Source organism: Chelonoidis abingdonii, chromosome 2 (assembly GCF_003597395.2).
Source record: "Chelonoidis abingdonii isolate Lonesome George chromosome 2, CheloAbing_2.0, whole genome shotgun sequence".
NCBI classification, from domain to species: Eukaryota; Metazoa; Chordata; order Testudines; family Testudinidae; genus Chelonoidis; species Chelonoidis abingdonii.
In genome coordinates this window covers 47,239,849-47,246,574 of record NC_133770.1, presented here as the reverse complement: position 1 = coordinate 47,246,574, position 6,726 = coordinate 47,239,849, and the positions used below count along the sequence as shown (strand labels likewise).

General features: G+C 41.1%; 1 protein-coding gene across 2 annotated transcripts in view; it reads left to right on the top strand.

Moving 5' to 3' along the window:
• FAM237B (family with sequence similarity 237 member B) overlaps positions 1–6,726 on the top strand; it is a 30,044-nt gene continuing 23,318 nt past the window's right edge. The window contains exon 1 of one of the 2 annotated variants that reach the window (XM_075062335.1): positions 1–18. The gene's annotated coding sequence lies outside the window, so the exon portion shown is untranslated. Of the gene's footprint in view, positions 28–6,726 lie in introns of both variants that reach the window. The other variant, XM_075062336.1, reaches the window with a different exon arrangement.

Sequence of the window (6,726 nt, the reverse complement as noted above, 5' to 3'; positions counted from 1 at the left end):
AGGACTCCAGCTGTACTGGTAAGTCCTGTAAATTACTTTCATCCCTGGTGTTTTCCCTATAATTTTCATTTTTCTCATCACAGAATGAAGTTTGGATGATATCTTTATGTAAAAAGCTAGTTATAAATATTTTCTACACTAAGATAAATTAATTAGGGTACTATAACTTTTCTTGTATTTATTAAACTACCCTTATCCATAATTTATATTCAATATTTTATTTTTAAAAAAAAGTTTAAGGGAGAATAAATAATAGAATCCAGACTTCTAGACTTCCAGGCCTGTGGTTTTCAACTGCTCACACTTCCTCTGTTAGCCATAAATAAAACTAGGCTGTGCTTATTAAGCAGCTGGATTGTTGTGCTGATGAGGATACATGAGAAATCTTGACTGACTGTCCCTGATCTCTGTTGATGGATATGATGAATTAATGAATAAAATACTTTAACTGAATGAGATTCCATAATACTCACAATATATAATGCTTTTCATCCTTAAGCATGATATCCAAGTACTTACTTAGTAGTGTTTTTAGAATGCCTGAAAATTAAGCCATTCTTCTAGCCCATTGTCTTTCACTTATATATATGAAAAAATATGGATAAGAGCCTTTAGTTATGTTGATAATTATTTGCTGATTTTACTGCAGTTTGTTTGTTACCTACCAACTGTACAGCTGGGTTTGGCTAATAGTAGCTGTAATGCCTCCAAATACTTCATGTGTTTTACTTTATTATATTGGAGTCTTCTGTAGGAGTTGCAAACGTTCTTTTGCAAATACAACAGCAAGGAAACGTTAGACCACATTGCACAAAGTACATAATATTGGAAGTACCTTTGTTAATGGTTATCAATAATCTAGTGTCATAGTCCGTGTTCTTTTCTTGTACGTCAATACACCCTAATGAGTATTCTCATTACTTCTTTCAAGTTCAGTACTGCTTGGTTTTCAGTGTGTTGAGTCAGCATGACAATTGATAATACCAATGGCATAATCTATAAATATATTTGTTCTTGAAGACACTCACTCTGAGGTTGCTAGCAGCTCTTATATCATAAAATGCTGGTCACCCTCAACTCCCACTGACTTCCAACAGGAAGGTAAATATGTCTACAGCCTCATCCAGAGATATTATCAATGGTCACATTAATTCAGCTCCATAACATCAATCATCACTGAAGATGAAAGAAGGGAAACACAGGAAAATGAGAACCTTCAATGCAGCTTAAGTCAGTGAGTGTTGATGGTACTCATTAGAATCATGATTCTAGCGCTAGTTCTGCTCCAACGCTAAGCAAATTCAGAAGAAGAACAAGAATTAGATGACTTATTACATCATTGCCTTTGAAATGAGCCATTGTTTAGGTGTTTTTACTGCCAAAGTCTTTATAATACAGAAGAAAAATAAAAGAGAGATGCTAATATTGCTGGTATGCACCTCAAAGTATCAAAGGTGTTTAGGTGGTTTCTTTACCAACTGCATTGCTTTTTAAAATATTTATATCATTACTCTAAAAAACCCAGCCAATTTCACCAGCAACTTACTGATGCTGTTGTTGTCTTCTTTTAATTTAATTTGGGTGTTGAGTTATACAGTGGGTGTGCCAGTGGGCATACTAAGTGTCAAGACTGATTGTAGAACACCACCATTTTTTCCTTGATATCACACACTGCTAATCAGTGATGCACTGTTTATTGCTATTCCATTGATTCAATTCTTTATCTGCAGTGAGTCCCACTTACGTAACAGATTTAAAATAGCAAGATGTGTAATCATACAACAGAATTCAGTTGTGGAATCATGCATATGGCTAATAGAGCTTTACAATAATTCAAACTGATTTATATTTAATTGATTAATATTCTGTAGTTTCTACTACAGAACTTTTCCATTATTGTTATTTCTACTCTACTTACATTTTCAAGTGCTCACACATCACTGTCCATGATAACTGGAAAATTGCTACATCAAATCCTAATTATTATCTATTTCTATTCTTTCATGACATAGACAACAATTATATCATCACTTTAATGAGAACAAGGTATTAAATTGCTTTACACTTGGGTATTAAATCTCTTTCAATACAGATTGTCCGTAATTCAGTTTGTATACACAAGTCAATTTTTTTTTTTATTATGGACAAGAACCATCACTGATGTTCATTATATAAGTTAAGAAATGCTTCTTATTTAATTAACACCAGAGATTTACTTTTAGAACAAAAATGGAATGGTCCAAATAACACAATTTTCTATTTTTCTCTTGCTTTTCTAAAAGTTTCCAGAACACATCAGTACAAAGCAGTGAAGTTGGCATAGATTATGTTTTGAATTTGACAAAAATAGTTAATTCAAAAACATTTGGGCCTCTAAAGTTTTAAAACATTGATGCATTGCATTAAAATGCTGCTTATGTAAATTGATCATTTAAAAAAAAATTTATTTGACAGAAAAATAGATTTAACCAGTGGCCTGTATGTGCACTGCAATATGATAACGCTCCACTGGATGGAGCAACTTCAACTAATATGGCAATTAAAAAAAATCAGTGGAACCGTTCAAAATTAATGCAGTAGAATGTTATTAATATTGGAATAAGTTGAGAGAGAAATATTTTATTTTGCCTTAATTCTGATCAGTTATAAAAAGGTCTTATAGTCATGTATAAGTGCTATTATTTCCTTTCTTTCGGCCCAGTCCAGAAAACCATACTCATGTGAGTAGTCCATTTAGGCCCTTTGGAGATCTTCCTGGCTAAGCTACAGAATAGAAATATCATGATGGGAGAGCAGAATACTATCAAGTTAAAACTGTTTTAAGACTCCTTGTTGAAAGAATCTCAGGAGGAATATGTCCCCTAAAGTCAGGGAAGACTCCATAAACAGAGCAGTGTGGAACATCCAGTTCCTGTCTTGGCTCCAGACTGGATGGTATTTGAGAGTCCATGTGGGAGGAGGAGACGTCATCTCCTTCTGTAGTTCCCAAAAGGAGTTCACTTTTAAATGCTCCCTAAAACACTGGAATAAAAATTGGGTTGATAGTACTACCTTAGAAATGTGATAGTCTTACTTCATTAGTCTTTGTTAAATTCTTTGATGCAAGCTTTGAGATCCTTGGCTAGAATGCTATAGAATTCTGTCCTTCCATAGATGCTATGCAATTATTAAGTCCCAATCATGAATTGAACTCCACGCAGGCAGATCCCCTGTGCATGCACAGAGCTCCACTTAAGTTAAAGGTGGGGTCCACCAGAGTGCAGCCCATTGCAGGAAGGGGCCTTAGTTTTCAGGGGGCAGTTTGCCGTAGTTCATAAATTCTTAGGGCTTGACTGTCAAATGCAGATAATAGTGTGAAGGGAAGTCAGGGTTCAAAATTAACCTTTCAAATCCTTTCTTATTGTGGGGACATCCTAAGCTACCAGGTATGTCCCGTGGGTGGTGGATGAAGGAACCCCATACATAATATGAATCATTCTGAATATATTGAATGAGCAGCCATGGATCCATGGTTGTGAGTCAGTCCTGTCCCTGTAAAAAAAGTCAGTTACAAAAACAACCCTGATAAAACAGCCTATCTCAATTAGCCAGCCTCTCTTTCAGTTAGGCTCTTGGAGTCGAGTCGACAACGGGTTCAAATGGAGGTATGAAGAGGGTGCACCAAACCCATGAGGGAATTTCTTGCCTGTAACAAGAGCTCCTAACAGCTAAAACTAACACTAGGGTTGCGTGCTGCTGGAGCACGATGAACCATGTGGGTCTCTGGTAAACTGAGTCAAGTAGTCAGAGAAATGACTGCTCAATATTAGTGTTCTTGGAGTATGCAAAATGTGATGGACTGAATGCTGAAGACTCTATTCAGACCCAACAAATCAAGACCCCCCCAAATAAACAAGCAAACAAACAAACAAAACCCTTGGCAAATGCTAGAATCCTCCCAATAGGAAATGTAATGCATTCCATCAGCAAAGAATAACTTGGTGTCTGCTGGCAGGATAAAGTAACCGATGCTGAGGTGTTACAAAGGACTTGCCACTGGACTGTAGAAACAATGATAAAAAAAAAAGGCTGAACTGGTTTGGCCATTTCGTACAGGTATCAAGAAGCTGTATTTCTAGACAAGTACTTGACAGGATACCACTTGGTGGAAGACAGAAAAGAGGACAACAGATGACATGTAAGAAAACTAGTGAGAAAAATGTCACTGTTATGGAAACAGACTATAATGGAGCAAGAAACATGGCACTTGACCAATGGTGGAGGAAAGACTAGGTAGTCTCCTGTCACAAGACGCAAATGCCTCTAATATAAAAAATAATTAAAATATTTTTGAGGGAGTCATTATCTTATAAAATAATTTTTATATAAATAATTTCCTAAGGGAATTGGATAGGATATTGGGGAAACAGGGTCTTAGAAATAGCAAAAGCCTATGCTTCTCTATGGGAGGGTTAGCTTACATAAGAAAAACCCATTCCCTAGCATTCTAATTTCCATAGATGCTGTTCTGGAAAGGTCTGATTTTAGGGTTAAAAAGAGCGTATAATACTATGCTAAGAAATCATATGGCAAGAGAAAAGTTGAGAGTAGGTAATAAAATGAATTAATGTATTAAATGTATTGTGATACAGCATGGCCAGAGGGCAGAATAAGAGTGTTAGCAGGGGGCCTTATTCCCTGCCAAGGGAGGAAGGTTTGCTTTAGATTAACTAGAACAGCTGTGGCCAATTAGAGCACCTGACTCCAAATTAGACACCTACTCCAATTAGAGCACCTGACTCCAGTTAGAGCACCTGACTCCATTAGAGCACCTGACTTCCAGTTAGAGCACCTGACTCCAGTCATGGGAATATAAACCCTGCCTTCAGTCAACAGGGTGGGTAGTGGTGAAGGAGAAAGGTGGGATTGCGAGCAAGAGTGCAGATTGCCAGAAGAGAGAGGTTTGTCCAGAGAGAAATAGAAGTTGGAGGAGTTGCTGCGGTGGATTGGAGAAGCCCACAGAAACCCTAAGTAAAGGGCACCAGGCCTTGTATAGAAGAGAAGGCGAGAAGCCCTTTACACAGCTGACGGTATGAGAGGGAGTAACCCAGGGAAGAAAACCTAGTCAAGTGGTTCACCACAACCCCAGGCCCCTGGGTTGGGACCTGGAGTAGAGAGGCGGCCCAGGTCCTCCCTCTCCATCCCCTCCTCCAAGGACACTAGGGGAGTGATTAAGAACCTGGTTCAGAGGCAAGCAAGTAATCGCCTGACTACCCATGAGAAGAGAAAGCAGCGAGACCTCAGAGAACAGACGGCAATTTGCCACACGTGTTTCAGGGGCTGGGATCTGCGTGCTGGGGACATAGTCCAGGGGGAGGGACATTAAAAACCCCCACCCTTAAGAATGGACGACGCGGTCAAGGCCTCCCCCCGGATACATGCCACCGCGGCCAGCAGGAGGCTACCAGGGTCCAGCAAACCACCCAACAAGAGGCGACTAGATTGCCAGCAAGAGACTAATCAGCTGCTGCTGAGTCAGGCGTGCTCAGACCAGCCCTGCTGAGAGACCTAATAAGCCCAGATGAAGACCCTTAGGAACAAGAGTCACCACGGGGAAGGGACCCGACCATACGGGCTAGCCATTACTTACCAAAAAAATGACCAGGGAGGATGATGTGGGAAGCATACCTCCTGCTTTTGAAGAGAACAGCCTTGCGGAGGCCTTGGCCCGAGAACAATGGTCTCGTACCTTGGCCCCCATCCTATGTGGGAAGCCCAGAGGTCTATACGATATGTCTGCAGAAAGTGCAGCAAAAACTATTCCCAGCTAAAGGCAGAGTCCTGGCCCAGGTTCGAGTGACAACGGCACTACAAGCCCATGAGGTTCCAGTGAATGGCGGATATATGGAGGACAAAGACACCACCGAACGCATTTGTTTGGGACTTGATCCACCTGACCCGGAAATGGCGTGCGCCCTGAAGCCCATAGCTCTGAGGAGATGATGGAGGTACTAATATTGGATCCGTTAGCGCGGGGTTACCACCAGGGACTCGGACTTGGGTAGGTCAGAATGACCCCTCTACCTATGATGAGTTGGTCTCCCCCGGGAAGACAACTGGCAGCCCGCGAAACTGTTCCAGGACTCCAAGCGGGGAGACACGCAAACCCAGGAAGACAACCCCAAACCCAAAGGCCCCGGACTGTCGAGAACTCTAGAAAAACTATAACGGGAGAACGACAGTGAGGAATGGCTCGAGGCCGAAAGGACGCTGGGGTTTGGGAAGAGTGGTGGGGGGGCGGTCCCAACTAGCCCAGCATGGGGGTATAACCGGAATGAAGGCACAGGCTTCGCCCCTCACTCACGAAAGAACGAGCAGATATTCGTTTTATGACATGCTGCCCTTATTATTCGTGGGCATAATAGCAGTTTACTGTGCAGACGCCCAATTACCACTGGGCCAAAGCCTGTCCCAAGACAAGGATCGGTGCCTCCATGCCGTGAGTAATCTCCGGGCGTGAGGTTTATGCTGAGCATATAGTGGTCCTCGATTCCAAACCGCGTGTAGGGGTGTACATTGAGCGCTCGACCATGGAGCAACGGTTTTACCAGACCCAGTTAAAAATGATATGGTATAAAAAACCATAGCATTAATAGATCGGGGGGGATGTGCACTGTCACGCTTGGTCATTGCGTTACGCAGTCAGTCACAGGTGAACATATGTCCTTATTTTAAACTAACTCGGGC